We start from the raw sequence: 14,774 nt of genomic DNA on the forward strand, positions 1-14,774 counted from the left end.
AAACCTTTACAAGCACTTCTTAATGGAACATGGGTATGTATTAGGGATGGCTGTGTCTAGCGTTCCTCCCCAAAACACCATTGTTGATGGTAATGCACATGGGAATTTTACCTGAAATGATTTTAGATGAGATAGAATTTTCCACAGTAAACGTCCAATAAACCTGTTATTTAATGCATTTCAGTAAAAGGAACTTTGTACAGGTTACAACTTGTGCTTCTGAGGATGTGATGACATGCAAATATCAACGTGATGACCGTGTGTGCATTGTTCTGCTCAAATATTTAGTGGCATTCAGCACATGACATGCATTAACGGTGGGTGACTGACCACACTTCCTACAAGAACCCCAAAGCCATGTTTGCCATCTCCCAGGGCCCACGTTTACTTTTGGCGTTTTGTGGTTAATTGCTGCAGTTGACTGCAATAGAAGCTACTTTTCTTCACCCTTTACATTGAACATAATATGGGATTACAACATGTGGCTAGCAGAACTGTATAAACTGCCATGGCAATACTCTGTCACTCTTCCTGCTTTCTAAAGGAGGAAGTCTTTTTTAGATTGGGTTGGGGAAGACCAGCATACCAAGTCATAAAGAACTGGTTAACACCAAAGATAACATAACTATTCCCTTTCTTATTACACAATAGTTACATCACTGAGTAGGCATCATACTTCCCTAGGAAGGGGTGGATTAAAGTGTTGATTCAAAAATATCTACCGGTACACTATTGACTTTGTAGGGATGAGAAAAACCTGCTCACATTGGGCTTCATTTAACTCAACATGATCTTTATTATATAGCTAAAATGAGCAATCAACTGCCAGGATGTTCTGGAAAGGATCACATTCCTGTTTAAAAAGAGCTACCACAGTTTCACATATAATTCATGAGAACACTGGTTTAAATGATTGACTTTATTTTAAATATTTAAAGCAGCAACACAAGAACTTTACCAAGAATTGATGTACACAGTAAGTTACACAGTTCATAAGCAGTTATCAATTATGATGGGGAAATACAGAGAAAGCTATTGTATTAATGGGTGGTGAATGCTCAATAAAAGGAGGACAGCCCAGCAGTTGCCTCTGACATGTTCATTTACAGTGCCAGACTTAGTGAGAAGGAGAGGTTCGTGCGAGGCTCATTCTTAGGAGCTCACTAACATGAGGTGATCATTGAAAGCACTGAAGAAGAGTAACATAACACAGGACTGAAATCCTTAAGCTGAATGGGCAGGTTTGAGTGTAGCCAGTAAATTATGTTTTCCTGATTGTAGGTTGTGAGTTGGGACATATTTGCACAGGTAAAATGAGAGGCTGTTTGGAGAGGGGCAGGTTATGCTTAAGAAGTCTAGAATATGTACCTTTTGGAGAACTCTCTTCTCAGCTGATAGCAAGCAAGCTTGGTGATGATAGTTGGAAGCAGGAGTGTGTTTGGGAGATTATAAAGGGTCTATGTGGTATAGTTCAGCATACTTTCTAACAAAGGGAAAATAGTACAGACAGAGATCCGCTAAAATGCTTTTGCAACACTCAAGCTTCCAGCAAACATTTGAGGATATCTGTATCTTAAAAGAATTTTATGGGCAGAGCTTTCAAATGTGGAATAGTTGTTATTTGGTCTCCTCTAACTATGTTGATCATGAATGCTGAATTGTACGTGGAGGTTTCTGCTTCAGCCTAAGCCAGCCTACATTAGAGAGAAGGTGGCTACGGTAGGAAGTTAGTCAGATGACAAAGTGGCCCGAAAAGAGAGTATACTTGATTCAGATGGTGTTACCAAGAGTCAATCACAGCCTGTCCATTGGAGCCTACGGGCCACGCCCCCTTGCCTTTTGACCCTCAGGAAGAGTGTCTGTCAGGCTCAGTAAAGGTCAGGCTGACAGACACACCTCATTTTCAAGTCAGGCAGCAAGGAGTTAGACATGAGCTATTTGTGTAGGCTTCTGGCTGCATGAGCTGAACTTTGCTGGGCTGAGGAGGCCACAACTCCTGTGGGCCTGACCTCCTCAGCTCAGCATAGGTCTTAGAGGCCCTCCCCTCGGTGACGTGGGATAATGTCACTCTTTGACTCCGACCTTGGTATTCCGTTTTAAGCCCTGAGGTACCCAGGGCTGAGTATCAATCAGTGACACACTGTCACAGAGTGGACCGGGGCCAGCGGTCTCACTAACCCCATCCCACTCTCTGATGAAGCTGCTAATGAGGGAAGGCAGCAGTCCCAACCCTCATGGTTCCTCTGAGGCTCAGGACTGCTGTCTTCCCAAGGCAGGAGTCCCAACCCTCCTGGCACCTTCGAAGCTGAGCTGCAGCTACGTCTGTTTTTTTAATTTTTTTTATTATTGTTTGGTGCGTGTGTGTATGTATGTTTGAATATTTGATGAGTGCTGTGAGTGGATGTGTGTGCATGTATGAGTATAAATGAATTAGTGTGTGCATGTGTGTACGTCCCCCCTTCCTAAAATTACTGCCCACCAATGCCAAGAGTGATCTCACAGTTGTCCCGTAACAAATTGCTGGGAAACAGAACAAGATCTGTGTTCATAAGAGAATTAACATGTGTAAATAGAGGAACATTTGGGTGTTACCAGCATAAAAATGCCAACAAAAGGTATAGAATGTGATGATTTCTTCAGACATTTCTTACAGAGAGAGAAGAGGGACAGACTGAGCTCTGAGCCTTTGTGGACACAAACTGCTAGGTGTGAGCTTGTGCAGAGAGGGATGCCGAGAAATAGTGATCAGACAGGATGGAATCCATCTTAATCCTGAGTCCATGATCCCAAGATTGGATAGTATGAACAGTACTGTCGGAGGATCAATAGTGGTAAATACTTCATAAAGATCATCAAGTATGCAAAAAGAGAAGGGTGACAGCAATGGACAGAAGTTATAACGCTGGCACATTAAAGAATGCAGTTTCCATAGAGAAGTGCACAAAAACACAAAATCAATTATAATGTAAGAAGTGAGGAAAGCATTGAAACAATTAATGACCAGTTGCTGAATACTGTTTCAGACGGAAGGAAGTAGACATTGATGACGCAGAAAAAGAAGGTCCGACATATATTCATACATATCGTGTAATCAAAACATATAATGTAGTGTGATTTTAGTAAAGAAAATAATGTACGAGGGAAATTGTGCCCTCGGGGTAGTTCGCCATCATTGTAAACGAGCTTTATTAATCATGAAGTATTGAAAATGTAGTAATCCGTCATAATCGCAAATGTATGCCATGATTTCTTGTTTGAAAACTGTTTTGCTTAGCTTAAATTTAGTACAGGCTTTGGCCTAGTTGCCTGGTTTCAAATTCTAACTGCGTGGTTTTTCCTTGAACTAATGAAACATATATTCTTGCTTGAAGTTGTATTTTTCCAGTAGAGCTGAATGATACACTTATCTCCAAGGTTTCGTACTAGGCCGGTTTCATCCCCTTTGATACAAGGTCAGTCTCTGCAGGTGCGGACAATGAAGGTACAGATAGTAAAATAATTGGCAAACAATGTTACAATTTGTGTTCCAAGGCTCCAAGGACAGTGTATGCATAAATGAGCGCTAGTAAAAGACAATTTTGATTGGACAATTTGAAGCCAACCTATGAACCCTCCAATGGAGGACCCTGCAGAATTTGGAATGTTTCTTACTTAAACCCACCGGACAAAGAGAAGTCAGCCATTTTCCTCGATGCCAGTTTGAAGCCTGATGCCAGACTCCATTTTGGACGACACCCTGATGCCCTTTTCTCTATCTGAGAGAAAGAGACTTTAAGAATTCTCACCCTAGAGACTTTAACTTTGATTTGCCCCATCTTGCCCATGCAGTAACTTTGCCCCATTCTCCTTGCCGCTGCAAGGAAGCTTGCCCTTAACTTTGCCCCTTTGAAACTTGCCCCATGCTGATCAACCGGTACCTGAAGGACGAAGACTTTTCTTGAATGCTGATTGTATTTGGTAAATATGAAAGAATAAATGTATTATGCATTGTGTTTTTCCTTTTAGGTACCAACTGCTATTTTGATAGGGTCCTAGCTAGAAGTTTTCCAAATTTGTGTTGACTAAATTCGTTTTGCATGAAGTCCCACATGCCGAAGCTAATTAGAGGTTAGTCGAGGTATTCATTCAATGTACCATGCTAAATTGAAATCTTGTTATGCTGACCAATGTATGCAATTAGTCAAATACAGTTAGTCATATTGGTGATTTGCATTGCGATAACAGAGTGTATCATTATTCAGATTTTACGTAGATTGCGTTTCTTCCGCCGTTATGGACAGCTAGTAATGTTCATATACATATATCAATTGGTTTTGAGACATATATATATCGTGCTAGCTTTGTTAATATCGGGAAATAAATTCACTAACTTTTAATAAACTGGTGTGGTTATTCATGACTGAAAGGTCATGGTGCGCCGAAATACCAACTGTTATTGATTTCTGATGTGCTATATTGATCTATTGAGTATTGATTACCGACTACAATAGTTATTGATTATTGATCTGAGTGACTCGACTATTTTAGGATGAGGAGAGCCCGACTCGGTTAAAAGATTCACCGACCTCCAACGTGTCCAGGTACAGGAAATTTATAAGGGCGGGACGCGTTATCAGTAGATGGTAGCAGAGGATGGTTTAGCCCTTTGGGACCCCATCCGAACAATAGACAGAGTCAAGTTAGAATTTTCTTTGATAAAACAAGTTGGAGAGATGATGATGCCCTAAGTCCCCAATGACTTTCCCGGAATCTCGGAGCTTGCGAATGGGTATGAGAATGGTTTCGGCGTTTCTAGTGACGGTATGAGTGAAGTTAGGGTTTCGCGCTTGCACAGCTTATCGCCGCAGATTAATTGAGAAGTTTGTGAGGATTTTAGGGGAGTTAAAAGATATTAGAGGAGTGTTACTCCAAAGATGTGAGAGTAGGGAAGTCGTCGAACTTCACGTGTGTGTAGCGCTTTGAGCAGAAAAATTGTCCACGTGGTTGTTGATGTTGAGACGGGCCCTGCGAGGTCAAGAGACTCCGGAGTATGTTGAAAAGTGTATGTAACACTTGTTTGATGTTGTGATCTGGTCAGGTTTAATAGGTTGATCGGGCGTGGTCAACAAGTCGGTATGAATGTTGCGGAGTGAAAGAAAACTTCGACTTTGAGATTTGACGAATTCTAAAGTGCACTAGAATAGTTCATTGATCAGTTGAGAGTAAAGTTTGTGGGTCAAATTTTGCTTGCGAAAGTGGGAAACCGAGAAAGATGGAATAACTGCTGAGGATAGTGAAAAATCCCTAAGGTTTCTGAAGCGATTGTATTACCTTTCCTGTAGTAAACCGACAGATCTGTTTTATTCTTTTGGTTAAGTGCTCGCGTTATATTGCAGAAATTAGTTTATGAGTGAAGCCGAATGAAAAGAGGACAAGCCGTGGGACTTTGTCAGCCGCAGTGTGTGAGTGTGACGTCACTAGGAGCCGCGCTGTGATAGGTCGGTTGGTGAGAAGGGTCGCGCACGGATTGGACGCAGTCCGTGAAGCGCAATTGGAAGGGGAAAGGCAAGCGAAGAGTATTTCGGGAATTAAAGTCACTTATTGATTACATATTTTAGAAAAACAAAAGACGGAAAGATGAAATTTTTCAAAGCATTTAAGAGTGCCATGAGGGGAGATGTTTATATTAAAGCAAATGTAGGAGAAGAAACACCGCCTGAGGGTACACCAGCTTACATCGTCATTGAAGAAAAGGGTGTAGCGCCATGTCTTTGGTTAAAACAATGGTGCAAATTAACAGAGAAACATGGAAGTGTAGCGTTCCCTATCCACGGGTCGTTTAATCTAAGAGTTTTAGAAAATCTGAGATTTGCGCTATACAATATGAAAGTACCTCCAAGACCAGCACAGTTTGAGGCACTAGCAATTTGGGAGCTAATAGCTAGAAACCAAAAACAAAAGAAATTTGAGACAAGATTAAGAAAAGTAGAAAAGACACTAGCGGATGCTAGATGGGACAGCACACAAAAGGTTTGGAGATCAGACGTATTGCAGGGGATTAAATTGTTTCCAGCGATTACTGATGAAGCGGAGACGGAAGGAAGGAAAGCCACCTATAAGACAAACAGGAGTCAGTCCAGAGAGAGAGAGAACAATAGAAACTCGAAAAGGGGAGACGAGTCAGATGATGAAGAGTTCATTATACAATTGCTGAATGATCGCCCACCACCATACGTGGAAAGCGAAAAAGGCTCAAGCATTAGTACTGCCCCTCCAGAACCAATACAGGGTAATGTAACACCAAATTTGAGAATATCTCAGAGGCCGAGCAGCTCCGACATGCCTTTCTCACCACAAATACCACAGATTCAGAGAGTCTACCCAGACGTGCCTACATTGAAACCTGCTGATAACTTTCAGCCACAGGTTCAAAGGCACTGTTGTGATGAGCATAACATGGGAATGACTTCTGATTCAATGGCGCAGGGAGGACAAAACTATCAGAGACCGACATTGATTCAAGCTGAATCAACACAGTTCTCGATGCCCCAAAAGCAGACACAAGAAGTGCGAGTAATAGAAAGCCAGTTAGGTATGCCAGCAATGATGAACCACAATGTAGGGATTAACATGCCACAGAATTCGGGGAACAGACAGAATCCAGACGCAATATCTCTACCTATCACTGTAGATCCACCAGTACCACTGTACATACAGGCAAATTCAAGCACAAGCGACCAAGGGTTAATGATACAGAATGGGACAGGGAGAAGATGCATAGAAACCACTCCAGAGACAACTCCGATAGCGGCACTGCCAAATGGATCTGGGTCCTTGTCGGAATTTAGTCCAATTCCAATTTGTGCTCCGTCAACCGTGGTAAGGTCACATCCACCACTATTAGTACCATTAACCTCACAGACTGAAACATTACAGAAACCGTCAGTGGCAGTTGATGTAACTGCTACACTGATGGGACTGAACGCGCAACAGTTAACACAATGGTTCAACAGCCTGAACTCCCCACAGAGTACATCTAGCGGGAATGGAGAAGAATACCTGAATAAAATAAGGTTGGGTATGGAGGCAGATGAACTAGTTGAGAGAACAATGGGTTTGAACAGATTAGAATCATACACAGAGGAAGAACTAAGATACATGTGCCCTAGGATTACAAGAGAAGTAAGCAACATACATAAGAAGTTACAAGAAATTGCAGACAGAAACGAGATCGATATAGGTAAGACTAAACACCTGAGCAGAAGTTACAGGTTAGACTTTGAGACAAAAGATTTTGAACACATGAGATCCGCAGGGATGAAAACACACCTTAAGGAGATACTGCAGAGTGCACAGGTCTGGAGATGTTTAGACAAGTGGGAAAGTAGATGGGTTAAGAAAAAGGACAAAAAGAAAGAAAATACTCTAGAGCGGAATGAGAAAAAACAACAGAATGACGATCTGATAACTATGTTACCAATGAGAGAGACAGCAGGGGGAAAACTTGTACATGTACCATGGCACAGGTGCGATATTCAATCTTTTACGGATGACTTTCCCAAATTGAGAGAGAAGCCGATTGAGTGGTATCAACAAACAGATAGATTTGTGAAACTCGCGAAGTGTCTCTGGGAAGACCTGAATACTTTATTTGAAATTGTGGTTCCGGCAGATTTGTGGGAAGATTGTAAAAGGGCTGTAGGTTGGCCGACGAGTGAACCAGAGAGAGATAGGGACACAGGTGCGCCTTTACCTAGGGTAATGAGTTTGTACCACAAGGTGATCGAGCACTTGAAAACCAAGGTTGCGTAAAAAAATGTGGATTGGCAAAGGATTGACAGGACCGCCCAAGAGGTTAAAGAATCTATACACGCGTATTATGAGAGATTGTTGAAAGCGTTTAAAAATTACAGTGGCACGGAAATGATTGAGCCAAAGGACATCCTCCATTTTGTGTTCAGGTTTGTGGAAGGGCTGAGACCCGAAATTAGCCAGATGATTAAATCGCATTTGATTTGTTGGCAGTCAAAGTCGATCGATGAAGTGTTGAATTATGCGAAATACTGCAGTGATGAGATTGAGACCAAACAGAAAAGATTGAAAGAAAAGGTGATGGTGATGCAGCTCAGAGCAGCTCAGACAGGTTTACAAGGTTTACAAGGTTTTCAACAACAGATGCCGCAGCAGCAGCAGCAGGGAAATGCTATGTTTCAGCCGCAGATGAGAGGCAGAGGAGGTTTTGTGAATAATGGTCCTGATTTGAATACTGTTGTGATTCCAAATGGTATACAGGCAATGAAGAAGGTGATGCCATGTCACACGTGCGGAATTGTCGGGCATTGGAAACGGGAGTGCCCAATGATGGTGCAGGAAGGTGTAGGTCAGCAAAACAATGATGTCAATGCATTCCAGACTATGAGAGAACAAAAATTGAGAGGTCCGAACCCAAATTTTCAAAACAATATAAACCAGATGCAGGGTTTACAACCCATGCAACCGCAACAGGTGCAGATGCCTCGTGTACAAATGACACAATTGCAGCCAATGCAACAGCAGTTTCCTATGGTACCTAATCAGCAAATGCAAATACCCTTAGCACCAATGAATCAGCAGCAAGCAATGCTTCCTCAACAGGTCACGGGTCAGGGAATGAGTCAAAATGACACGGTACACCAATTCCCACTACACAGCGAGAATGGAATAAACGATGTATGGGAGAGTGAAGGTTCAGATGAGGAGGGAAATTGTGTGCTTGCAGCATCCTTGGAAGTTAATCAAAAGGGTCCGTATGTGGAGGGAAGAGTTATGGGTCATCGCGTCTCATTCTTGGTTGACACAGGAGCTACACGTTCCACTGTTAGGAGCATTGAGGTACCGAATTTGCCACTTTCAGGGAGAACAGTTCAAGTAGTGGGAGTAGCAAACAGGTACCTGACGAACCCAATCACAGATCCAGTACAAGTCAGAATTGGTAACTATCAAGGGACACATAATTTTGTGGTATGTGACTCAAGCCCGATATCACTGTTAGGGAGAGACCTATTGTGCAAATTGGGATGTTCGATTATGTGTTCGAACGATGGAATTAGAATTCAGACGGCAAGTGATGGGGAAGAAGAGGACAGTGTAGAAGGGGATGAGATGGAGACTGTTGATGAAGAGTATCCCCTGATTACCCTTTATCCGATGATCACTGAAGCAGATATTCCTGCTGAGTTACAGGAAACAGTCGGAAAAGAAGTGTGGGATATGACAGGAAAAGAGGTGGGATTGGTGAAAGGAGTGGAACCAGTGAAAGTGACTGTAAAACCCAATATAACCTTTCCCCAGACCCCACAGTACCATATGGCACAAGACACCCTCATGAAAGTTGCCCAACTCATTGATGAGTTTGTAAAACAGGGAGTACTGAAAGAAGTGTTAAGCAGTCCATGTAATTCACCAATTATGGGACTAATAAAGCCAAGTGGAAAGGTCCGAATTGTGCAGGACTTGAGGAAAATAAATGACATAATAATAAAATGTTGTCCTGTAGTACCAAATCCAGCTGTAATAATGTTTCAAGTCCCTTGTGATGCTGAGTGGTTCTCAGTCATCGACTTGTCACAAGCATTCTTTTCGGTGCCTCTTCATGAGGACAGCCAATTTCTCTTTTGTTTCAAATTTTTAGACAGAGTTTACAGTTGGTGTCGAATTCCTCAAGGGTTTTCGGAGTCACCGTCAATTTTCAATCAGATTCTAAAGAAAGATTTGGAAGCGCTGGAATTGCCATTCGAGTCAACCCTAGTACAGTACATTGACGACTTACTGATTGCATCCAGGACAGAAAGGGACTGCACAGCCGACACCATTGCCCTATTGAACCATTTGGGAAGGAATGGACACAAGGTGTCTCCTTCAAAATTACAGTTCTGTCAGAAGAAAGTGAAATATTTGCATCACCAAATAGAGAAAGGGTCACGGAGAATAATGAAGGAAAGAATAACAAGTGTACTTCAAATGAGTCGCAAAAAGACGAGGAGGGAGGTGAGGACGTTTTTGGGAATGGTGAGCTACTGTCGCCAGTGGATCCCCAACTTCTCCACTCTAGCAAAACCTTTACTGAAATTGACCCAGAAGGATGCATTGGATGAAATTGAGCTGAAAGGAGATGAATTTATTGAATTGAAAGAATGCATGTGCAAGGCTCCAGCTTTAGGTATGCCTGACTACACAAAGCCTTTCACATTGTTTTGTCATGAACGTGATGCATGTTCCTTGTCTGTCTTGACCCAAGCCCATGGTGGCGTAAACAGACCAGTAGCATATTTTTCAGCTACTTTGGATCCGGTCGCAGCAGCACTACCAGGGTGTTTGCGCGCCGTAGCCGCAGTTGGTATCAGCCTCACTCAGAGTGAAGGAATAGTGATGGGACACCCTTTAACAGTCATGGTCCCTCACTCAGTCGAGATACTTTTGACACGTTCCCGAACACAGCACATGACTGGTGCTAGACTCACAAGGTACGAAACAATAATTCTGGGATCACCTAATGTGCAGCTGAAAAGGTGCACTACGTTGAATCCAGCAACCTTGTTTCCCAGTGAAAATGCCGAAATTGAGAACGCTGAAGACATCGAGCACGACTGTCTTCAGGTGACTGAATTTTGCACCAAACCAAGACCTGATATCAAAGATACCCGATTGGAAGAAAATGATCAAGTCATTTTTGTTGATGGTTCATGTTTGAGAGATGCCGTGGGAATATTAAAAGCAGGATATGCTGTATGCACGGTAACAGGTGTTCTGGAAGCATCTTGGCTTCAAGGAGTTTACTCTGCACAGGTAGCAGAATTGGTAGCCCTTACTAGAGCTTGCCAACTCTCTGCATTAATGAAGGTTACCATTTACACTGACAGCCAGTACGGGTTTGGAATAGTGCATGATTTCGGACAATTGTGGTCACAGAGAGGCTTCATGACCTCTTCAGGATCACCAGTGAAAAATGGTGAAAGAATAAGAGAATTGTTACATGCCATCCAATTACCAGGAGAAGTAGCAGTGGTAAAATGCAGTGCACACTCGAAGGGACAAGACTATGTTTCTCTGGGAAATGGATATGCGGATCAAGTCGCAAGGTTTTGCGCATTGAACTGTATATTGCTTAGGGATGAATGGAATTTGATAAGTGAACCAGAACTCGAACCAAGCGAAATATTTGCTCTAAAGGTGGTAGATACGATGGACGAATTGAAATCCTTACAGAATGATGTCAGTGAGGATGAGAAACTCAATCACAGTGTGTAAAGAGACTAGATGAATTATGGGTTTCAAGTGAAGGGAAATTCTTTCTTCCAAACAGCCTTTTGACACAGATAGCCAGATTTTGCCATGGACAAGCTCATCTTGGGAGGGATGCCATGATTAGGTTGTTTAAAACTGATTGGTTTAACCCCAAATTCCGTCAAGTTGCTGAAGCAGTTTGCCACTGTTGCGTCATTTGCCAACAGATGAACGCAGGGAAGGGAACCGTAGTAAATTTGAGCCACATTGGAAGAGCGGGGGGTCCATTCAGCAGGATGCAAATGGACTTCATTGAGATGCCTGTGCATGGTTGCTTGAAGTATGTGTTGGTGGTTGTGTGCATTTTTAGTCACTGGATTGAAGCATACCCTACACGCAGAAATGACAGTCTCACAGTTGCAAAACTACTCTTGAGAGAGTTAATACCACGTTTTGGATTCCCGATCTCTTTAGAATCAGATAGGGGAAGTCACTTCAATAACGAAGTAATAAAATTACTTTGTGCAGCACTGAACATTGAGCAAAAGCTGCATTGTAGCTACGGCCCGGAAGCATCAGGTCTAGTGGAGCAAATGAATGGCACATTGAAATCAAGAATGGCAAAAATATGCGCATCAACAAACTTGAAATGGCCTGACGCATTGCCTTTGGTACTAATGTCAATGAGAAACACTCCTGACAGAAAGACTGGACTGTCCCCACACGAGATTCTCATGGGCAGAGCTATGAGACTTCCAGCAGTTCCTGCAAATGCGCTTTTGAATATTACAGATGATATGGTGTTAGACTACTGCAAAGGTCTAGCTGATGTGGTTCGCTCTTTCTCTCACCAGGTGGAGGCAACCACCTTGCCACCGATCCAAGGTCCAGGACACGCCCTGAAAGCAGGTGACTGGGTCGTGATAAAGAAGCACGTGAGGAAGTCGTGTTTGGAACCCCGTTGGAAAGGACCTTTTCAAGTGATTTTGACGACTACCACCGCTGTGAAGTGTGCGGGAGTTCCCAACTGGATTCACGCCAGTCACACAAAGAGGGTATTGTGTCCCACAGACGAGGAAGTTGAAGCGCTGAAGTTGCCAGTACCTGATAACAAAGTACCAAGCGCTGAGACAGAGCGAAAAAGAACTAGAAGCGAACAGGCAGAAATAGAGGAGGAAGAAATATTCTCTGAGGACGAAGCAACTGATTCACTTGGGGAAGACCAAGGAGGAGCCTCAGAAAGCGACGAAGCAGCTGAAGGTAACAAAGAGCCTGAAGCAGCTGAAAGTGACAAAGAGCCTGAAGAAAGTAACGGTGACAAAGGGCTCGAAACAGGTGAAGAAGCAGGAGAGCCTGATCAGAGGAGGGCTTTCCCAGAAGCAGACGATACAGAAAAAGAAAAGGAAAACCTGATTGACTCCCCAGAAGGAGGGGACAAGGCAGAACAGAACGAAACTGCTCAAACTCCTTCAGAAGAGATTGCAGGTCCATCAAGTGGACCCAGTGCGAAAAGGAGACCAAGCATATCGCCAGTAAAATTAAGAACTAGAGAAACGTTGAATGACAGTGAAGGGCCAAGAGTGAAAGAGAAAAGAAACGAAGTATCTGTCGTAGTACCAACACCAAGTGAAGAAAAGGACTTGGCCAAAGAGGAAAGTACCAGTGAGAAAGAATCAAAGAGAGATGCAAAATTGAAAAGAAAAAGGATACCGAGCAGGAGGTATTCCGGTCCGGAGTGGGCATACGTAGCCAATAACGATTGGTCAGACGAATTCGTATCCCTCAGTCTTGAGAACGAAGAGGCAGAACTTCATTTTGGAAATAAAAACTTTATGGACTCTGTTGATTGAAAACATTGATCACCTGATTGACTTTTCAACCGGCTAAGACATTGCTAACTTGATTGACTTTGAAACCGATTTTGAGACAACGCTGCTAACCGATAAGAGACTAAGCTGCTAAAGAAAACTGTGTGAACATTGAACTCGTTCAGCTTTGTAAATACCTGCAAATACGCCTTGATAAAGTGTCTTCAACTTTCTGATTCTATACAGATCATGACTAGCTTTACTACACAGGGGCGTAAGATGATGTGTTGTAAATACATGTCTATAGGTCTAATAACCGCATGCGTAGTAATCATTGTAGCAATAGTTCTTGGAATGCATGGTAAAAATGAGAGTGAGACGAATTATGCTTCTACTTCTAAACCTATTATCGTTACTGAACTAACAGCTCTGAAGAGACAAGACAAGAGACACTTGCATGATAAGAAGGAACTTTCATCTAACGTTTTCTATCGCTTACTGAGTGAGTATGTTGAGACCATGGATGCGAAAGATTGTTATGTGTGTACACAAATACCTACCTCAGTAGTGGAAGGGGTAACGTATCACAGCATGCCTCTTACGTATGGAATTACATGTAGTATAATAGCTTCCAGATTTTATGGTCAAAAGGACATTCATTATTTCTACACTAATTACGATGTTACTTTTGCATATGTCCCCATAATAGGGCACCTAAGTAAAATAGCTAGAGATTGGTATGCCAAATTAATGAGGGAATTCTTCGAACCGATGTCACCTTTTCACACAGCTCACACACATAGAGAGAACCTTACATGCTTGCTTTCACCAGTAGAAATAGAATTTTTAGACCGCACCGATGATAGGAAGAATGAAATGAAGGAGAAATTAGAGAGGGAATTACACGAAAGAACATCTGTAGATAATTATGCTTTTGCTGCAATAAAGACACAAGGGAAAATAGCTTTAGATACATTGCACGCAGGGAGATTTTGTATATATAGAGCTGAATCATATTATGACACAGTTTTTGTGGGAACGAGTGAATGCAAACATACATATGCATTTAAACCTAAGTGGACGTTCATGCTGAATGGACAAGACCCAGTGATATATTATATTTGTGGACTTAACGCCTATTATCGTCTTCCTAAAGGATGGTATGGGAGATGTTATTTGGGAATAGTGTTCCCAAAGGTTTACCAACTAGACGACTTAAAGAAATTTCCAAGGCTGTCTGAATCACATCATGTTCAGAAAAGGGAGACAGCTTCTGGTGTGGTAGGAGATATATTTGGAGCATTGATTCCTTCAGTAGGAGTCATATTGAATTCAATCAAAATACGAAAGTTGTCTACTATTGTGGATAACATGCTGACAAAGTTTTCAGGAGCTATAATTCTGATGGATGCTGAACTTGCTGCAGAAAGAGCTATGACTCTTCAAAATCAGCTTGCCTTAGACATTCTTTTAGCAAAGGATGGCAGCGTTTGCAAAATGCTTGGTACACGTCACTGTTGTACATATATACCAGACAGCAGTGGAAAAATTAGAACGATGCTTACAAATTTAACTAAAGAAAGTGTAGATTTAAAGGAATTGAAAGAACCCGGAGTTTGGGAGAAAGTTGGAAAAGGATTTGCTTCTGTGGGAAATTGGCTCAGCAATGTTTGGAACGGATTGTTACTAAAAATAGTAAAGGGAATAATAATAATATTAATTTGT

At 42.2% G+C, this 14,774-nt stretch overlaps 1 protein-coding gene across 4 annotated transcripts in view; it reads right to left on the reverse strand.

Annotated features, from left to right (window-relative positions):
- MACROD2 (mono-ADP ribosylhydrolase 2) overlaps nucleotides 1-14,774 on the reverse strand; it is a 5,612,477-nt gene that overhangs the window by 2,982,591 nt on the left and 2,615,112 nt on the right. The gene's annotated exons all lie outside the window — the stretch shown is intronic.

Source organism: Pleurodeles waltl, chromosome 5 (assembly GCF_031143425.1).
Source record: "Pleurodeles waltl isolate 20211129_DDA chromosome 5, aPleWal1.hap1.20221129, whole genome shotgun sequence".
Lineage (NCBI taxonomy): Eukaryota > Metazoa > Chordata > Amphibia > Caudata > Salamandridae > Pleurodeles > Pleurodeles waltl.